Source organism: Leuciscus leuciscus, assembly GCF_965113295.1.
Source record: "Leuciscus leuciscus genome assembly, chromosome: 20".
Lineage (NCBI taxonomy): Eukaryota > Metazoa > Chordata > Actinopteri > Cypriniformes > Leuciscidae > Leuciscus > Leuciscus leuciscus.
In genome coordinates, this window is record NC_138744.1 from 26,278,190 (window position 1) to 26,299,709 (window position 21,520).

At 41.4% G+C, this 21,520-nt stretch overlaps 1 protein-coding gene and 1 long non-coding RNA gene across 2 annotated transcripts in view; one reads left to right on the top strand and one right to left on the bottom strand.

Moving 5' to 3' along the window:
* adcy2a (adenylate cyclase 2a) overlaps positions 1–21,520 on the top strand; it is a 190,660-nt gene that overhangs the window by 109,185 nt on the left and 59,955 nt on the right. The gene's annotated exons all lie outside the window — the stretch shown is intronic.
* LOC309484236 lies at positions 16,680–19,932 on the bottom strand. Its single transcript, XR_014200761.1, has 5 exons — positions 19,498–19,932; positions 19,286–19,426; positions 18,791–18,837; positions 17,721–18,258; positions 16,680–17,462 (listed from the first exon to the last, which is right to left on the bottom strand). It is a non-coding gene; the product is annotated as an uncharacterized lncRNA (long non-coding RNA).

Here is a 21,520-nt window from a genome sequence, read left to right on the forward strand (position 1 = left end):
CCCGAAACAGAAAACGAAAGCTTCGTAAAGTCTGAAGTCGCGCTGACAGGCATGAATGAGATATGGCAAGGCGACGCAACGCTCGTTCCCTCTTCAGGGAACCGAGGTTACAGTCGTAAGAGAGGCGTTCCCTTTCAAGGGAACTCCCGTTGCGTCGAAACTGACGCTATGGGGAACGTCTATACCAACGCCTCCATAGCTACAAATGTCTGTCCTGTGTGTATCAAGTGAGCAGCACTAAGAAGACAAAACATGAGACCCTGGAGCAGAGTCTAAATCCAGAGAGTAGAACCTGACGAAGGTGTGCGGTGAGGACCAGCCTGCCGCAACACAGACGTCCTGTAACGAAACTCCTGATATAAGGGCCTTAGAGGCCGCCATACTCCTAGTAGAGTGCGACCGGACAGCCAAAGGAGAAGGCTGTCTAGCCGCCTCATAAGCAAGTGAGATAGCCTCAACCACCCACTTGCTCATCCTTTGCTTAGACACCGGACCTCCCTTGTTAGGAGACCCAAAGCACACAAATAATTGATCACTTTTACGCCACAGGGCAGCTCTGTGGACATAAGCGTCTAACACCCGAACTGGGCAAAGCAAATTATTAGCCTCCTGGTCCGCATTCTGAAAGGGAGGAGGACAGAAGGCCTGCAGAACAATAGGTCTAGCCACATTAGTGGGGACCTTGGGGACATAGCCCGGTCTAGGGTGAAGAAAAGCTTTGACCATACCCGGAGCAAACTCCAAGCATGACGGAGCAACCGACAATGCCTGGAGATCCCCTATTCTTTTAAGAGAAGAGATGGCGAGAAGAAACAGAGCTTTCAGAGTTAGAAACTTCTCAGGAACCTCCTCAATGGGCTCAAAGGGGGCCAGGGAAAGGCCTTGCAGCGCAACGGACAAATCCCATGGTGGCACCCTAGAGCGAACTGCAGGCCTCAGCCTCCAAGTGCCACGAAGGAAACGAGATACCAAAGGGTCTTTCCCCACAGACATTCCACCCAAAGGAATGTGGTAAGCACCTATGGCCGCCACATAAACCTTTAAAGTGGACGGGGTCAGACCTGCAGTGAACCGGTCCTGCAGGAACTCCAGAACTGTACCAATTGGGCGGTTGACTGGATCCAACCGACGGTCACTACACCAAGAAGTGAATACTCTCCACTTCAGGGCATAAAGTTTCCTCGTGGAGGGAGCTCTGGACTGTAGAATGGTCTCAACAACCTCAGTTGAGAGACCTGACTCTATGAGCTGGGCCCCCTCAGAGGCCAAGCCCACAGGTTCCACAGTTCTGGCCGAGGGTGAAATATCGAGCCCTCTGCCTGGGACAGAAGGTCCCTCCTGACGGGTAACTCCAGAGGATGCCCGTCGAGGAGGGACACAAGATCGGGAAACCATACTCTACCCGGCCAGCGCGGGGCTATAAGAAGTAGATGGACCCGGTCCCTGCGAACTCTTTCCAGAACTCCCGGGAGCAGAGCCACTGGGGGAAAGGCGTACAGACGTAGCCTCGGCCATGTCTGTACCATAGCATCCAGTCCCAGAGGAGCTGGATGCGTGAGGGAGAACCAAAGTGGACAGTGAGACGTCTCTCGAGACGCAAACAGATCCACTTGTGCTTGGCCAAACTCCCTCCATATCAGCTCCACCACCTCGGGGTGGAGCCTCTATTCCCCGGGCCTCGGCCCCTGTCTCGACAGAGTGTCTGCTCCTATATTCTGTACCCCGGGGATGTAGGCTGCCCTGAGAGACAGCAACTTCCCCTGGGACCACAAGAGGATATGGCGTGCCAAATTGGACAATGGGCGCGAGCGCAAACCACCTTGGTGGTTGATATAGGCGACTACCGACGTGTTGTCCGTATGTACTAACACATGGTGTCCCCTGAGATCTGTGATAAAGCTCCTCAGAGCCCGGAAGACAGCTAACATCTCTAGGCGATTGATATGCCAGGAACGATGATGGTCTTCCCACAGACCTTGAGATGAGCGACCCTCTAGGATCGCTCCCCAGCCCGTGAGGGAAGCATCCGTCGTTAGCAGTTTGCGACGACAAGGAGCTCCCAGCACTGCACTGCAAAAAATGCTTTCTTAGTTAGTATTTTTGTTTTGTTTCCAGTCCAAATATCTAAAAATTCTTAAATCAAGAAGCATTTACTAGAGAAGTAAAATGACATAAGAAATTCTATTTTGTTTTAAGGTAAAAAGTAAGTACTTTAAGTAATTTTTGTTTAAAACAAGCAAAATTACTGCCAATGGGGTAAGCAAAAAAAAAAATCAGATTTTTTTTCTTGTTTTCCATTCTTATTCAGATTTTTTTGCTTACCCCATTGGCAGATAATTTTGCTTGTTTTAAGCCAAAATTACTTAAAGTACTTTCTTTTTACCTTAAAACAAAATAGAATTTCTTATGTCATTTTACTTCTCTAGTAAATGCTTCTTGATTTAAGAATTTTTAGATATTTGGACTGGAAACAAAACAAAAATACTAAGTAAGAAAAGCATTTTTTGCAGTGTGGGCCCTGGGACAGGAACCAGGGTTTCTTCCACATAACCAAGGCACGTAGGCATCGCCGCGTGACCTTGATTGTGCGAAATGGGTTGCCCCTCGGGGAAAAACCCTCTGGTCCTGAGCCACCACTGCAGGGGCCTCATGTGCAGTAGTCCAAAAGGTATCACGTTGGAAGCTGCTGCCATGAGACCCAACAGTCTCTGGAACTGTTTGACAGTGAGTAGCTGGCCTAGCTTTACACTTTTCACAGCTGCAAGGATGGAATCTATCCGTGGCGGTGACAGGCGCGCCTGCATCGACACTGAATCCCAAACCACGCCTAAAAAAGTGGTCCTCTGAAGTGGAGAAAGCACACTCTTCTTGGCGTTCAGCCGTAACCCCAGCTCTTTCATGTGGGCGAGAACAACATCTCGATGTTGAACCGCCAACTGATGCGACTGAGCTAAAATCAACCAATCGTCGATGTAGTTCATGATGCGAATACCCTGGAGGCGCAGAGGCGCCAGAGCTGCATCCACGCATTTGGTGAAAGTGCGGGGTGATAAAGCCAGGCCGAATGGAAGAACTCGATATTGGTATGCTTTGCCCCCGAAAGCAAACCTCAGGAACTTCCAATGACACGGACGGATGGAAATATGGAAATATGCGTCCTTGAGATCTATCGTGACAAACCAGTCCTCGGACCTGATCTGTGGCACGATTTGTCTCAAAGTTAACATTTTGAACTTGAGCTGCATGACTGACTCGTTCAGAACTCGAAGATCTAAAATGGGACGCAATCCCCCGTCCTTTTTTGGAACTATGAAGTACCGGCTGTAAAACCCGGTTTCCCTGTTGGAGGGAGGTACATATTCTATGGCCCCTTTCTCTAACAGAGTGTTTACTTCCTGTTCCATAACCAGAACCTGCTCGGGGCCCACCACTGTGGGCAGGACCCCCATAAACCGAGGTGGGCGTTTCTTGAATTGTATCTGATACCCTTTTTCCACGGTCTGCAGGACCCAACGAGAAACATTTGACAGTAGCTTCCACACTGTCAAAGATTCTACTAGAGGTACCAGCCTCTCGAGACTGGTTTCTGGATTTTGTTGCTGTTGAGTAGTCGGTTCGACGCCCTGTAACGGCGCACCGGCAGGGAACGACCGAACAGACTGCTCTAGCACCCTCCTCGGAGGGGGCGGGCATCCCGAGGCCACTACGTTTCCGGGTGGACCTTGAGATATGTGCTCGCCGGAGACCGCTGCGCCCTGTAACACCAGAGGTGGCAGGGTTGGCAGAACGGTCCCCTGAGGGCACCGAAGAGAGACGGGCACCGTAAAAAGAGGTGTTAACCGCTCTGCTTCGGGGGGAACTACCCTCATTTGTCCTGAGCCCTCGGACGTCAGGACCTTTTCCCAGCAGCCTTCTTGGCGGTAATAACGGTCCGCAGATCCGTTTTACCCCTCGAAGACTGCTGGGTTTGAGAGCGCCCTCCGTGTCCCCGAGATTTTTGTGGGGGAGCACGAGAGGACACACTCTGTTTTTGAGTGGCACGATGTTCAGCGCTCTTTTTAGAGGAGTGAGGCTGCTCCCGCTCAGCAGCCTCAATGAAAGAACGGCGGGGGAGAAGTTTTTGTAATGCAGCTGCCTGTTTAGCAGCTTCCTGAGATTTAGCTACCGCACTGTTTACTGCATCACCAAATAATCCAACAGTGGAAACCGGAGCATCTAAGAGAACGTGCTTTTCTTTCTCTTTTATATCGCTCAAATTGAGCCACAGATGCCTCTCAGTGGCCACCAGGGCTGCCATAGACCGCCCGATTGATTTAGCGGTCTCCTTGGTGGCCCTGAGAGACAGATCTGTGGCTCTGCGTAGTTCGGCCACTGTGTCAGGACCAATTCCCCCGCCCTCCTCTAAATCCCCCAATAATTCTGCCTGATAGGCTTGCATTATAGACATCGTATGCAGACACGCTGCAGCTTGACCAGCGGCTGCATACGACTTATGAACCAGTGCTGATGTGAATTTTACTGGTTTGGAGGGAAGTGAAGGAGCCTTCAAGGAAGATGCCGTTGCTGGAGAGAGATAGCTCGCAAGCGTCTCCTCCACCTTCGGCATCTCCCCATAACCATATTCTTTATATTTATGAATGGAGGAATAATGGGATGTTTGTGGTGTATAAACTCTGAATGATACTGGTTTTCCCCACGATCTCGACACCTCGGTGTGGAGATCGGGGAAAAACGGAAGGCTTCTTCGCTGAGGCTGTGCACGAGATGGCAGGAAGCGTTCGTCGAGCTTACTTTTCGAACGAACGTCCTGCCTATCCTCTGGCCACTCAATTGATAATTTTTTAACTGCTCTCGTGACAACATCGAGCAATTCCTCAAAAGCGTGAGACTGAGGTGGCGAATCCTCAGACTCAGCTTCAATACTAACAACGTCCAACTCCTCAGAGCTGGACAATTGCAGTATTGGTGCCTCCATCGGGGGGGAAGAAACCGCAGCGCGTGCTTCCACACCCTGATGAGAGGCACTGGATCTATCAGAAGGATGTTGAGATAAGGCAGAGCCCGTCTCAACATCCACTGATAAATCCATTTGTGAACCCCAGGTCTGAGATCGACGCCGTGCCTCGGCAGCGGCGGGACCCAAGCCCTGGGGAACGTGGTCGGGATTGAACCGAGCCAAGCGGGATCGGAGCGTACGCAATGGAAGCGCCTCGCAATGCACACAGTCACCACCCTCGAGTGCTGACTGGGCATGCTCCTCACCCAAACAAACAACACAAAGAGTGTGAGTATCACCTCCCGTTAAATAACGCGGGCAGGGATGGACACACACTCTAAACTGCTGCTTGCTCGCCATACTGAATATATATATATAATATAGACAGACAACACCAAATAACAAGGACAGATTCAACACAGAGCGCAACTGAAGACTCAGAAAGCTTTCGTTTTCTGTTTCGGGCCGGCTTTTATAGCTTCCTGGTACGTGACGTCACCCGCCTCTGACGTTCCGCCACACCATTGGACTGATTTTACATGTGCTTCAAGACGTCATCACGCAAAGCGTTCCCCATAGCGTCAGTTTCGACGCAACGGGAGTTCCCTTGAAAGGGAACTAGACAAAGAATAAAGGTGGGCTCAGTTCAGCTGGACTATTATAGTCTTGAATGTAGGTTGCTTCAAAATAATTCAGATTACATTCCACAAATGTCGTTATCCTCTTTTTGTTGTGAAGACTGAATTAACGGTAACATGTTCGATTGTGACTAATCAAGACTAATTTGTAAATTAACTAAGCAGCTTCAGTTGTTGTTCAGTTGTTGTTCTATGGAGATGTGAAAATATGTGTTTACACTTTAATATAATAAGTGAGAATAATTTTACAAACAGGGTTGTCATAATAAATATAAAAGTACCTGATAGTCCCTTACGGGTGTGTTGACCAATCAACACCATATGTAAGGGCTGGGGGTTTAAATGCATTAGCATTGATGCTTCTGGGTAAAATAGGGATGTTGTTGAGTGTATCTTAACAATAGGTGTTTTGTGCATGATTGTTTTCCTTTGTATTTTTTGCTTCTCAGGATTTAATATCTGTGAGTGTGTAAAAGGAAACATGCCTCTTAATAGGAAATGTTAAAGATTATGGGGGAGACAGGGAATGTGACATTTTTAACCTGGAATTGTAGAGGTCCAGGTAATAGTAAAAAATAAATAAAGTAGGACATGGACAGGATTAAACTATTACAGGCACTAGTCGTTTTTCTTCAGGAAACCCACATGGTTAAAAACTGAGACAATTAGGATTCGTAGGAGAGTTTTAGCTGCCCTGTCACTTCTAATACAAGAGGAGTAATGGCTTTGATCATTAGTCCAATACAGGTTAAGAAGGTACATAAAGATCCATTAGGAAGATATATTAAGCTACAATGTAAAAAAACGAAACAAAGAAAAGATCATTTGAATTAATGTATATGGTCCAAATGGTGACAACCCTAAATTTGTAATGATTTTTATTTATTTAACTAACTGCTAGTTTGCCGGGATATTATATTATCGCAGGGAATATGAATTGTGTGCTAGATCCTTCTAAAGATCGTTCCACGGGGATTGATAAAACGCATACTAATGCTAGGAAGTAGACTTTAATTTATCAGATGTTTGGAAGGATCTTTACCCAGCAGCAGTATCATACTCATGTTATTCTTGTAATATCTACACAATTGCTTAAAAAATAACAGATTGTAAACGGTATATCACAGCATAGTCATCTGACCATGCAGCTATATCCTTATCATACAAAACTTCAAAATTCATAAAGAATCCCCCTAAATGGTACTTTCAGATAGGATGGCTTCGGAATCCAGAGTTTATAGAATATTAGAACACACAAATGTATCTGTATTTTGAAATGAACAATTCTGAAACATCTGCTGGTATTAGATGGGAAGCATTCAAAGCTCATTGGGCTGTTCAACTTCTCTGAATAATCTCTCTACATGATGTTGCCTATACCTGGCTCACACTAAGGCCCTTGAAACTCTGTGTCACTTGAGCCAATTGGAAATTAATGTTGCAAAGACAAAATAATTAATTATGTGCACAAAATGAATTATGTGTACATGATAATCAAGCCAAATTTCACTTGAGGGTCAACAAGTTGAAATTGTGGAGAATTTTAAATACCTTGGCTCAACTCTGGACTCATATGCGAGCTTCGTTGAGAATGCAGAGTACATTTTAAAAAAACTGCTCGCAGCATTTATTTCTTCTTAGACAACTTAGTGGCCTTGGAGTTAGTCAGCATATTTTAGAACTTGTGTACTAATCCATTGTAGAGAGTGTATTAACTTTTCACCTCCCCGCCTGGTATGATCACTTAAACTGTAGATCTAAGAACAAACTCGCCAGAATTGTGTCAGTGGCAAACAAAATAGTCAGCAGACCACAGAATCCCTTACTACAACATTATGCTGAAAGGGCAAAGAAGAAGGCAAGGATTATTCTTGCAGATAGTTCTGACCCTCTCTTTTAGTCAATTTGAGCCCTTGAAATCAGGTGGGCGCTATAGAATCCCTCTAGCGATTAAAAATGTGTTTATGAGGTATTTTATTCCAAACGCTATTAAAATTCTCAACTCTGCAAGTGATCGATAAACCAAATGATAGTGGCATGTACTGTATTTTCATATCTATGTAATGTGAATCTGTCTGTTTTTTGTTCTGTTTTTTTTTTTTTTTTTACTACTGCCTGTATAGTTATTTTATGTGCTAGTGAGCCAAAGACAAATTTCCACCTTGTTGGACAGTAAAGAAATACAATCTCAGGACTGCCTACCTTGAGTGGATGTAGAATCTTCTGCTATCAAATCAGACCTGCCTTTAAATTTATGGTTATATTCATCAGAATTTAAAGATCTAAAACAATTTTTTTCCAATCCTATAGGTGTAAATATTATTGCCGAATGGTATGTGTCTCCTACCCTTTGGTCCCATTTTGGGCAATACAAAGTTGCAGTGTATTCGTGCTTAGCGAGTGCAATCAGGGGAGCAAATTATAATTTTTTTCAATTTATAACAAGTATTTTTCAGTACTGAAGCCATATTTTCAAAACTCTTCATACAGTCTGAATTACCAAGATGAATCTTGGCCAAACAGTTAATCTCACCTCTAAAACTCACTCAGACCAACAAAACACTTCATACATGTCTATACTATACTGAGAAAACTGCATTTAATAAATGCGACTGAAAACATAATGTCACTGATATGACAACTGAATACAATAAAAAAAAATAAAAAAATCAATGCCACAATCTTAATATTCATAAATTCGTACACATTTGTACTTCTGTAAATTTGTTCATAAGTTAATCATTTAAGTTTTAGTGCTGTCAATACGTCCATATTGTTTGTTTCCGTGTATATGAAACGTAAGTAAATGTACGTGTGGTAGAACCATACTTAACCATACAAAATACATACAAATACTCATAAAATCACATTGCTCTTCCCTTCAGTAAGTATTTCGTCCTCTTAATTTTAAGATTTTTTTGAAATTGCATGCGTCTAAGTAAACATCTGTGGAGAGACAGAGAGTGAAGGTGCTTAATGAGCCTCAGGCAGAAATCCATGTGCTTTTCAGGATTAACCACAATCTGGGCATGTGTGCTTATAGATTCCAAAAGAAAAGATTATAAACCACAGCTTTAGTGTGGTGTGAAAATTGAGGTATGACCTCAGAGTTGTTCATTGATTTTGTAAAAGGTATAAGGAAAGCTTAAAGGAAGTAGCAATTCCTTTTTACTGCTTGTGTTATGGGTCAGATTCAGGAGATAAATGCAATCCCTAGAAAGCCATACCATCAAGCAAAACTATGGGAAGTGAATGGCAATGAAATAGCATTACTAACAAACCATCCACATTAAATTAAACAGTCCTATATCATACTGTGAGGTCATAAAAATTCAATAGTCATGACAATTCAATAGTCATGACCTTCAGTAGCAGCTGCTTCTAAATTAGTCCTTTAACAGTTTTTCTCAATCGATTTGACACATTTCTTCAAATGAATGTAGTTGCTCTCAGAACAATTTACACAGCACTAAACACACTCTTATGTTGACAAAACATTTCAATATTCACTGCATAATGAAGCACTGCAGTTTTTCTAGTAATGCATTTATTAAAAGTAAATGCTGTCATCAAAATTATAACATATTTAGCTATAGACACATAAAAAGTATCTGTCCACTAAATAGTCTTCAATTTTACCCATCTTTTCACCCTCTCCTTTTCCCAATTCTACTCTTCCTTTTCTTTAACTTTCTCCTCCTCTCCCCTCATCTCATTCTACCTCTTCCACTCCCCATCAACTTCCACTCTGATAACTCTTTCTTTTCCCATTTTCATGCTTATTCTTATTCTTTTAAAAATTTGTATAACAATATCTGCTACTTTTAAAAATAGTTTTTATAGTTAATGCAATTGTGATAGCTGTGTAAACAATTGGAAAAATGTCATTTCCTGAGATGTGTATTATTAACCATGCAGATACTAGATTGGGGCCAAATGAAATAATTCCATGTGCAATCGAGAATATGTTTTGTTTGTTGTGTTTGGAAAAATGGTACACAAATGTTTGTGATTTTTGTAATCAACAAAAAGAGCTGTAAATGTGTCAGGGATCCACCAGATCTGCCCACTCGTTCACTCTCCCGGAATACTGATTCAACACACCTGCACCTCATCATCCCCTCATCATTCACTCCCTTTAAATACAACCCTTCACCTTCTGTTCAGTGTCGGGTCTGGTCATGGATGTACAAGACTTGTTACTTACCTGATCTACCAACCTGAGATACTCATCTTCAGTTTTCATTCTGATCTACCATCTGTCTTCTCTGTTGATCATCTTCATCATCTGTTCTCCACTCCACCTGTAAAGACATTCATATTACTATTCAGCTAAGTTCTATCTTCATCTCAAGTTTTCAGTACCTACTCACCATTACATCTGCTGGTTTCGTGCTTCTGTTCTCAATAAACATTGTTTTTATTTACTCACCTGTTTGAGTCTTCTCTAAACCTGACAAAATGCTTATTTCCTGATATATACAGGTCCTTCTCAAAAAATTAGCATATTGTGATAACGTTCATTATTTTCTGTAATGTACTGATAAACATTAGACTTTCATATATTTTAGATTCATTACACACAACTGAAGTAGTTCAAGCCTTTTATTGTTTTAATATTGATGATTTTGGCAAAAAAGTAAAGAACCACCAAAAAATTTGCATATTTCATCCGACCAATAAAAGAAAAGTATTTTTAATACAAAAAAAGTCAACCTTCAAATAATTATGTTCAGTTATGCACTCAATACTTGGTCGGGAATCCTTTTGCAGAAATGACTGCTTCAATGCGGCGTGGCATGGAGGCAATCAGCCTGTGGCACTGCTGAGGTGTTATGGAGGCCCAGGATGCTTCGATAGCGGCCTTAAGCTCATCCAGAGTGTTGGGTCTTGCGTCTCTCAACTTTCTCTTCACAATATCCCACAGATTCTCTATGGGGTTCAGGTCAGGAGAGTTGGCAGGACAATTGAGCACAGTAATACCATGGTCAGTAAACCATTTACCAGTGGTTTTGGCACTGTGAGCAGGTGCCAGGTCGTGCTGAAAAATGAAATCATCTCCATAAAGCTTTTCAGCAGATGGAAGCATGAAGTGCTCCAAAATCTCCTGATAGCTAGCTGCATTGACCCTGCCCTTGATAAAACACAGTGGACCAACACCAGCAGCTGACATGGCATCCCAGACCATCACTGACTGTGGGTACTTGACACTGGACTTCAGGCATTTTGGCATTTCCTTCTCCCCAGTCTTCCTTCAGACTCTGGCACCTTGATTTCCGAATGACATGCAAAATTTGCTTTCATCCGAAAAAAGTACTTTGGACCACTGAGCAACAGTCCAGTGCTGCTTCTCTGTAGCCCAGGTCAGGCGCTTCTGCCGCTGTTTCTGGTTCAAAAGTAGCTTGACCAGGGGAATGCGGCACCTGTAGCCCATTTCCTGCACACGCCTGTGCACGGTGGCTCTGGATGTTTCTACTCCAGACTCAGTCCACTGCTTCCGCAGGTCCCCCAAGGTCTGGAATCGGTCCTTCTCCACAATCTTCCTCAGGGTCCGGTCACCTCTTCTCGTTGTGCAGCGTTTTTTTGCCACACTTTTTCCTTCCCACAGACTTCCCACTGAGGTGCCTTGATACAGCACTCTGGGAACAGCCTATTCGTTCAGAAATTTCTTTCTGTGTCTTACCCTCTTGCTTGAGGGTGTCAATGATGGCCTTCTGGTCAGCAGTCTTACCCATGATTGCGGTTTTGAGTAATGAACCAGGCTGGGAGTTTTTAAAAGCCTCAGGAATCTTTTGCAGGTGTTTAGAGTTAATTAGTTGATTCAGATGATTAGGTTAATAGCTCGTTTAGAGAACCTTTTCTCTTTTCTCTAACCTTTTCTCTCTTTTCTTTAGAGAAAAGGTTCTCTAAACGAGCTATTAACCTAATCATCTGAATCAACTAATTAACTCTAAACACCTGCAAAAGATTCCTGAGGCTTTTAAAAACTCCCAGCCTGGTTCATTACTCAAAACCGCAATCATGGGTAAAATATGCAAATTTTTTGAGATAGGAATTTTGGGTTTTCATGAGCTGTATGCCAAAATCATCAGTATTAAAACAATTAAAAGACCTGAAATATTTCAGTTGGTGTGCAATGAATCTAAAATATATGAAAGTTAAATTTTTATCATTACATTATGGAAAATAATGAACTTTATCACAATATGCAAATTTTTTGAGAAGGACCTGTAAACATTTTGGTTGGCTGAGTGAACTGCTGTGAACACATTTGAGAGTTGTGTGGAATGTTTTGAGAACATTATGCATATGTTTTGTAATTTGTATGGAATGAATAAGAATTTACAATCTGTTTCGGACAGTTCAAAAGTGATCACTGTGTTAATTGTTTTGAGAGCAGTGATCAGAGTTTGGAGAAGTGTCAAATTGACTGAGAAAAACTGTAATGAGTTTCAAAATTTATTCTAAGCATATTCCCACATGCTATCTGAGATAATCTGATTATAGTATTTAACTGATAGACAAGTAGACTCTCTCTCTCTCTCTCTCTCTCTCTCACTTGGATCATTACCTGTCTCAGTGTTTGCATTGCTCATTGCCTTTTTTCCTGATAACGGAAAGAACTTAAAATATCCCGTCATTTCTGGTCATACAGATAATAGTATTTCAGCATTCGAAACTGTAAAGGGTAGGGTCTACTTTTATGTGCACTCACAATAACAACAGAACATTGTGCTTTTGTCAAATAATGAAACAGGGTGGGCTTTCTGGTGTCTCAGTCTCTGTGAACATCTTTCTGAAACGCGTCACAAAAATGAACCGAAACTCAGCAAATACTTGTCACACAGACATCAGAAACATGTCTTTGAAAACAAATATTCCCAGTTTATGTAATTCTTATAAACCAATGAGAGGTACAATCTTTACCATCTGAGGTCATTATCTGTATTGTGGTCCTACGCACAGCACAGGCTATTCATACGTTAATCGTCCAACAAGCTTCGTCAGGTTACTCTAATTCTTTTTGAGTTTGGAAGAAGACACGCTTGTGAGGAATGAGACTTGAATTTACCTCAGAAGAAGAATGCTATGTGATGATCCTTGATCCAGCAGAGGATGTTATTTCGGATGAATAAGTATTCATTCTTACCTTAGTTATTGTGTTATTTTTTTACTAAAACCTGTACATATTTTACTAGTTGGGCTTTTCTCACACTATCTCGGCAAACTGAATTGTGTGAAATCGAGTAAAATGTTGAAATATAAAATATAGGCAACCTTTCATAGCATCTAATGTCCTATGATGCGTTGTTTTTTGCTCTAAAATATAAACATAATACGATATAAAAGTAATAATGTTTACAATGTAATATGATGAATGTTACATTGAGTGCACACCAAAAGAGTAGATACAAAGTAAAAGAGTAGAGTAAATTACATACAAAGTCAGTGCAAACATGCGAATAGACGCAATTGATGCAAATTGGGCAACGTGATTGCCACGAAAGCGCGATATTTGCTTCAATTTCAACTCGAGCGGGAAATTCGCATGACGCGTTGTCGCACAAGCCAATCAGCGAAGAGCTTATTGACACGTTTGGTTTGACACGGACATATTTGAGCAGCAATAGTAGTTCTCTCCAACATGGTTGCTAATGGAAAAAATGGCAGAAAGAAACTCCGGAAGGCCGCTCGACCGAGGGTCTGTGAAAAGAACACCATCTCTCCTGGCACATAAATTGCCTAAAGATGTGAGTGGTCCTGCTTGCCTTGAGGAACTTTCTCCCATACCTCAGAGGCCATCATGTTCTAGTTCGAACATACAATACGTCGGTGGTCTCTTATATAAACCACCAGGGGGGTCTAAGATTGCGCCCTCTGTGTACAATGGCGCATCAGATCCTCCTGTTGTCCCAGGGCAAGCTTCTCTCTCTCAGGGCAATTGCATCCCTGGGCACATGAATGTTGGAGAAGACACACTGTCAAGGCAGGAGGAAGTTTGGGGGAAGTTCGGCCAGGCGGACGTAGACCTGTTTGTGTCACAAGATAACTGACATTGTCCCCTCTGGTTTTCCCTCCACACAGCCAGCTCCTCTGGGGCTGGATGCCATGGTACAGCCTTTGCAGAGGCTTTGGCTGTACTAATTTCCCCTGATTGCTCTGCTCCTGGGAGTTCTAGAAAGAGTTTGCCAGGGCGGGGTTCAATTTTTGCTGGTAGCCCCGCTCTGGCCGGCCCAAGTGTGGTTTTCGGACCTGGTAGCCCTCCTAGACGGCCTCCCGTGGGAGATTCCCATCCGGAGGGACCTCCTAACACAGGCCTTGGGCTTGATATTTCAGTAGAAGACTATCCTAAGTTGTAGAGCTTCTTCCACGAGGAAACTTTATGCTTTGAAGTGGCTTACCCCTTCTACACTTAAGGCGAGACACGGCAGGCAAAAACATCGGGGTTTTTTACTGGTCAATTTTGAGATTTTTGGATATTTGTCTTCAATAACATGTCTTCTTTCAGACTTGTGGTGAAAAAAAGTCCGAAATACACATTTAGGTCTTTATTTTACTACACTTTTCTGTTCGCGTCTGTAGATTTCTCATAAATTCAACAAAAGTTGGCGTTCTTAATCCTCCCCCTGCTCCGCGATCTCTGTCTTCTTCCTGTCATCACACGCACACGCCGGAAAGCTCTCTCTCTCCTTTACACTGCTGTCGGATCCAAATATAGTCATTTCCTTTTTATCAGCAACCAATCGTGAAAGTAAAAGGGCTGAATGCGCAATCTCATTGGCTGATGATAAATCTTTAAAGCCTGTTTTCTCAAAATGACCTTTCTCTCATACTCCAAGTACGAAATCTCCACTTCAGTAGCACCTATATACACCACACTTTCCAGTCTTGTACCTAGTTATATTATGAAGACATTTACAGAGGGATTTGTAAATATATTATTCCTAGCCTGATTTATATAACATTTTATTCCAAAAAACATGGAGAAAATCATTTTTTGAAGGCTATTGACAGTATATTCTGATTTACAGGATAACAAAAGTAGATATCCATAAATCCCTCTGTAATTTTTTTCCCATCTAATATGTGAACACAATGAAAAAATAATTTTTAACCTGGCTTTATCCAATACTCAGATTTCGTTTTTTAAAATATATGCAAAATAGCACATATTTAATTAGATATTGCCGAATTTGCATATTTAAACATTAAATTATAGAAAACTTGTAGTACATTTTTTTCTCATCTTAATGTAGGTAATTAACTGGGAAAGTTTCATGGTGATATCTGCTAGTTAAAAATGTTACCCTATTCACCTGTAGTGTCCCGCCTTAAAGATTAACTGAACTGGAATTTTGAGTAAAGGTGATATAACAGATTTATTTTATTTATTCTCATTGGTACAATTAATAAAGTGGCAGAATTTGTTAAAAGGGATAAAATGGTACGTTGAAAATGTTGTTGTTGTTACACGGGCGCCGCCATGTTGGATTTCAACATTCCACTACGTCACTGGCATGGTAAGCTACTCTGTTGCTAACCAACACAAGCAGAGCAGCCATAGAATGTAAATAGTCTGAGGCTAGCTGACATGGCTGAGGAAACAGAAACCAAAAGGTCTAGAGGGGGTTCATACTGTATTGCCCCTGGCTGTAGTAATGAATTGTATAGGGCTAAGGCAGCTGGGGTTACGATACATTTTCACAGGCTACCTTTGACAAGGAAACCAGCCCTCAAGTCATGGCTAGCTGCCTTAAAACTGGCTAACCCTCCGGCAGCCCCTGGATTTCGAGTCTGTAGTGAGCATTTTTTAGCGACAGACTATCTAGAGAGTTGTACTTTCAATACAACAGGTTCACTGGTGAGGGTTAAGACCAACAGACTGAAACCTGAGGCCATTCCGTCAATGTTCAACTTTTCAGGCTATAGTACAGGGCAGACCGATAGACCAACGGCAAGTACTAACACCACCGATGCTATCTACCGCAGAGACAGGGCGCTGAAACGCTCGCGTCAGGCAGAGGACAGAGAAGTATGTTAACTGTTATCATACTAGCAAGTCTACTAAGCAAAGGGCTGGATGTAGCGTTGTCACATACACAAAACATGTACATATTCACTTACGCGCACATATGACGTGTAACGTTAGGCTTTATAGTTCAACAAAACCGAGACTGACACACTTGGCATTCAATGAAATTGAGTCACAAAACCAAGCTAGATACCAAACGATCCAACCTAGGGCTAGCAGTTAAACACGTTGGAAGCACTTTTGTCAAACTCCACAAGCTAGCCACCACTCCGACCATATAAACTGTATAAATAAATCATGACTCCGACGATATCACAGATCGATAATAATGCGTTTACTAGTTGCTAACTAAACCGCAGCAGGACTGTAAACAGAATCCAATGTCCCTCTCTACTCACCCTGAAAGCTAGCTGATGTTCATCGTGTCAGGAAACATTGTTGATGCAGGGAGTTCAACTCGCAGAAATAGCTGCTAGGTCCATAGTAAGAGGTATCTGTGCAGTAACCGGCCGTGCAGTATTTTGATTTTAACATTTTGCGTGCAGCTAACTTAACAAGCGATCTCATTGGATGAATTCGTCCAATCACATTTTCCATTTATGTGCCTCGATTTTCTAAAACGCACAGTACCTTAACCATGTTTTGGTATTTTCTCTAAATGCACACGACATATACAAGCAGTCTCTATTTACTAAAATGCATAATGTGCTTGTATACAATAAATGAGAGTGCATGACAGGCTACAGCCCTCCAACCTCCCACCACATTTCCCTCTTATAACACCATGAACCACTATTGCTCCATTAATAATTGGCTATGTACATTGCAAATACAATCTAATGCATATTTTAGACACAATTTTGTATTGTATGCAATATTTTGAGACAAAATTAATTGGTGCATTAGGAAACATAAACCACAAGAAAACAATTACTAGTAGTTCATAAACACAATGTGTATTAGTTTGTAAATGTGTAGTGCATAAATGGTTTCTCAGAGCTCCTTACACACTCAGGAAGTGTCATTTGAGCAAAGCTGCAGTGAAGTAGTAGAGGATGAGGTGTCCTTTGAGGACCATGATGAGGACTTTTTTTTCTCAAGTGATGACAGTGCCAGTTGCAGTGATGCAGAGGAGGAAGACACAAACTGTATTGAGGACAGAAAAAGCATTGTCTCTAACAAGCAGTTGTTAATGTTATTTTCTATGTGTCACTGGGAGGGTTGTGGCAAATGCCTAGAAGAACCACCAGCTTTGTCCAACAGTGGTTTTGGGGTGACTGTAAAAACACACTGTGTGGATGGCCATAATTACATTTGGCATTCACAAAATCAAATCAGGGGAGTCATGGAGTGCAACATCACTGTTCCGGCTGCTGTGTTTGTGACAGGGAATGAGTGCAGTCCTTTCCTAGAGGTATGCGAAACAATTGGTTTGGAGGCCATGTCAGAGAGGCAGTGGTATAAGATCCAGAAAGCCTACGTCATACCGGAGGTCAACTATGCCTGGGCTATCCACAATGAGGGGGTCATGAGTGCTGTGAGTGAGAAGCCGATCACTGTCTCAGGGGATGCACGGTATGACAGCCCTGGCTATAATGCAACCTTCGGCACCTACTCTCTGTTTGACACAGAATCAAAGATGATCGTGGCTCAGGAAACTGTGCGGGTGACTGACGTGAAAAATAGCTACTGGCTCGAGGTAGAGGGTATGGAGAGATGCCTGGCCAAGCTTGCAGACCACGGAGTCTCCGTCTCTGTGTTGGCCACTGACTGCCACCCATCTGTGCAGAAGGTACTAAGAGAGAAACATCAGGAAATCAAACATGAGTATGATCTGTGGCACATTGTCAAGAATGTAAAAAAGAAAATTTTAAGATGCAAGAATCCTGATCTGAGTGAGTGGATCCGGATGATAACTAATCACTTGTGGTATTCTGTTTCCTCTTGTGGGGGAGATAGAGTAAGACTCAGGGAAAGGTGGATATCTCTGCTACACCACATAACAAATGTTCATGAGTGGGTGACCGGGGAAACAATAACAAAATGTGACCACCCTCTCTACACCCCAGATGAGGAGAGCAGGCGCCCGTGGCTCCGTCCTGACTCTGCAGCCTTTAATAGCCTCCAAAAGGTTGTCCTGAACAGGCAGCTCCTCCAAAATCTTAACAGGGTGACAGAGGGCATCCACACAGGTGAACTAGAGAGTGTTCATGCTCTTTATAATAAATATGCAACAAAGAGAAAGGCCTTCAGCTATGAAAGCTTTGAAGCGCGTCTTCGCCTGGCTGCACTGGACAACAACATCAACATAGAGAGAGAGAGGGCAACATCCAAGACAGGTGGACACAGATTTAGGCAACAATTTTCAAAGGCTGCCGGTCAGTACGTGGTGGCACAAATAAAAGAGCAGAAAGCCTACAGTTTCCGAAAGGATATCGTCAATGGAGCCATCTTAAGACGGAAGGAGTCCAGCACCATACAGGCTACCTTACAGGAACAGAAACAGGAAGCTCACCCCACCTTAGGTCAACACAGAGGGCTTACCAAACCGGACAAAGAGCATTCTGTGGCACAACACCTTAGTCGGTTCACTAAGTAGGAAAAATTAAATCGTCAAATCGAAATCACATTTAACATATACTGTATAATCCCTACAACATACAACATACATTTTATATATATATTTGTATATTTTTATATATTATATTTATATCTATATCTATATCTATATATGAAGAGTTCAGATGCAAAAGCCTCTAAGTGCCATCTGAAATTTTCTTCTAGAATGATCATTTTTTATCAAGCTCGTATATTTAAGTTCCGTAATTTCACTTAAATGACAATTAATAGGTAATTTTCATGGTCATTTAAGTGAAATTACTGAATTTAAATATACAAGTCTGATAAAAATGATCATTCTAGAAGAAAATTTCAGATGGCATTCAGAGGCATTTGCATCTGAACTCTTCATATATATATATATATATATATATATATATGAGATATAGATTTAAAAAAAAAAATATTTATATATACACACACATACATACATACATATATACACATATATATATATATATATATATATATATATATATATATATATCAACACAGAGGGCTTACCAAAACGAACAAAGAGCATTCTGGGGCACAACACCTTAGCCGGTTCACTAAGTAGGAAAAATTAAATCGTCAAATTGAAATCACATTTAACATATACTGTATAATCCCTACAACATACATTTTATATATATATATATATATATATATTTTATATGTAGCCTATATAAATAGTTTATAAATATTTAATATATATATATATATATATATATATATATATACACACACACACATAATATATATATATGTATAATTTATTATCTATACTAACTCTTATTCCTACATATAATATTTATGTTCATCTATAATAGTCCTACTGCATAACCATATTCCTTTAGGCAATATCAGTTCAAATGTTTGTTTTTTTATATATATATATATGCTTAGTAAAGTTACTTTTCAGTTATTTGATATTATCCAATAAAATGATGACTTTACATGTACGCGTCTGACTTCAAATGTTTTATTATTAAAATTGACTACAAGTCCAACGCATACTCGAATCCTTGATATTCGGCTGAGGGGAAAAGATCCCTGATGTAGTTCACTGCACAGGATGGGATCGGGATCCTATTTCTTCTTCCCAAATGCCCCCTCGCCCAAAGAGTGAACTGCCGGTACGCTGTTAACCTAAACAGTCTGAGAAAAGGATATAACAAGTTAGCCTAGCCTAGCCCAGTCGCCAATTCATAAAATACACTGTTACATACCTGCTACTTATGGGGCGCTCCAGCGTCTCAGCTCGGACATCCCTTAGAGATAGCATAGCCACCTCCAACACGTCTCTCTCACCGCACAGCATCCGAAATGAACGGTGCATGGTGATGCATTTTTCGCCGATCAATAAATGTTCCAGGTTGACCTCTCTGCAACAGATCGATTCCGGTGCAGTGTCCATGCTTCGGCAGCGCCCGCACCCACACCAGTCACTTCCCCCCAAACGATCCTGTACTGTAGGCGGAGCCTGAAACTGATCGTCCTCCATGTGGTGGTAGTCACGTACTACTGGCCTGTCCCTCACAGGCTCAAATGCGTAACCCATTCGGCCATTAAAATTACTCATTTTCGTGTGTATAGGAAATGCAGCTGCAGCTGCCTATATAGCGTCGCAGGTTCTACCATGCCAGTGATGTCATCAGAATTGCCAGCTTTCTTATACTAACAAACGCAATTTTTGTGTTGCTTAAAAAAAAGCTATATTGATATTTTTAATAATTTTTTTTAGTGTAGTTTACTTTTAATTGTCATAAACAACACATTATCAATGTTTTTTTTTTTCAGTTCAGTTCATCTTTAACCCTCTGGAGTCTGAGCGTTTTTTTGGGCCCTGGGGGTGTTCTGACATGCTCTGACATTTGTGCTTTTTTCAGTTGCTTATAAACATATTAATGGCAAAGGTGTAAATTCACTCTATATAGCACAAACAGGACTACAATAATATGTGAGCCACATGTATGTACATGTTTTCATTTTTGAGAGAATAATGTTTATGCGTGGTTATCGGAAAAACTAAAAATTAAAGTTTTTGAAATAAGGCCACAAAACACATACTAAATATGTGGCAATAAGACTTTTGACTAATGGATGTCGTCGCCTATAGTTTTTTCTTCAAAATTATGTGAAAATAGTCTTGCTTTATCGTTCACATAAAACCATACATTGATTTAAATTGATGTAAAACAGGTTTTGCTTGGAAAGCCAATATGCGAGGGGGCGTGAAGGAGGAGTGGTTTACACCTTAGAATACACCCACTCTGCATAATTAGCCATTCACTCAGGTGTGACACTGACTGAGCCACAATGCAAGGACAAAAGATATATTTAGAAGAAGACTTATATTGACCATTTAAGATTTTGCTTACATCTATCTTGTAAATATGTTTTGCTATTTTATTAAAACGGTTACAATTACAACAATAATTACAATTTCAACAATATTTCAAGTGTACTCTTTCTTTGTAAAAAAAATGATTATAGGCCTACATTTTATCTATGTATTCATTAGTTTGAATATAACCAACATTGGCACAGCTAACATCTTAGTTGATGACTTTTTTTTTGACAAAAATAGTATTTTATATATAGAAATTGCTAAACAAAAGCTTATTTGATGTGGCAGTATATTCTACAGTAAAAACTGTACCCAAATCTAGTCAACAAAATGTTGTCTTTCATATTTCGTCTGACTGTAACTTTGTTTTCATGAAATATTAGGGCATATTGTTAATTTGCAGTTTAATACGTTGCTTATACAAATAGCCTACATTTTATTTCAACATTCAGTCGATGTTTACTTATCTCAGTATAGCAATGCAGTTTGCTAAAACATCATCATTCATTCACACACGCGATTTAAATTTAAACTGTCTTTGCCAGCTGTGGTAAACAGCGCGCATCTCTGCCGTTTATTCATTCATAAACAGAAACCCACGTGAAGAAATTCACGTAAGAAGGAAAAAACTTACAGTATTCCTCAGCTCGCTCCTCGATATACCCGCACTTCTGAGGGACATTTTCCATTAGTATTATTCCTCACAGCGCTGCAAGACGGTGTAAACAATGATCTAAATAAACTTGTGTGTTTTCTCGAGCTGATGGGGGCGTTCACAGGATTGCCTCAACCATTTGCGTTTGAATAGCGCGCGCTCTCCGTGGGCGTGGCCGATTATAACGTAATGAGATGAGATGAGCTCGACTGGAATCGCTCTCTTTTAATACAGATTTCACAAGATG